Source organism: Epinephelus moara, unplaced genomic scaffold (assembly GCF_006386435.1).
Source record: "Epinephelus moara isolate mb unplaced genomic scaffold, YSFRI_EMoa_1.0 scaffold2659, whole genome shotgun sequence".
Lineage (NCBI taxonomy): Eukaryota > Metazoa > Chordata > Actinopteri > Perciformes > Serranidae > Epinephelus > Epinephelus moara.
Window position 1 is genome coordinate 12,625 of NW_026080271.1, and position 693 is coordinate 13,317.

The window sequence follows — 693 nt, forward strand, 5'->3', positions numbered from 1 at the left end:
GCTGGAAACTAGCACTGCCCTAAAGGCCTGGAGCACTTCCGTTGTGTGAGTGGATATGCAGCGTTTTCTTTTTGAATTTGTTTTCTCTATTTGCAGCGCGTTTCAGTATATGCAGCGCGTTTCTGTATATGCAGCGCGTTTCTGTATACGCAGCGTTTTCCTGTTGCATTTGTTTTCTCATATGCAGCGCGTTTCAGTATATGTAGCGCGTTTCAGTATATGCAGCACGTTTCAGTATATGCAGCACGTTTCTGTATATGCAGCGTTTTCCTGTTGCATTTGTTTTCTCATATGCAGCGCGTTTCTGTATTTGCAGTGCGTTTCTGTATTTGCAGCATTTCCCTTTGCATTTGTTTTCTTATTTGCAATGTGTTTCTCTATTTGCATCGCGTTTATCCCTGTCGGCCACCGTAGCCAATGGAAACCAAAATGATCAACTCACTGAGGTATGGATTCAAAATCACACCGAAAATCAAAATAAAAAATGGAAATCACAGGCTGATCCAACTTGTGTGAATTTTATATCAACTCATAATGCACAGTAGTGTGTACGGCCCCTGTAGGCCTGTATGCACTTCTGACAACGTCTGGGCATGCTCCTGCTGAGTCAGCAGATGGTGTCCTCGGGAATCTCCTCCCAGACCTAGATCAGTGAGCTTCTGGACAGTCTCTGGCGTCTGATGCATCAATACA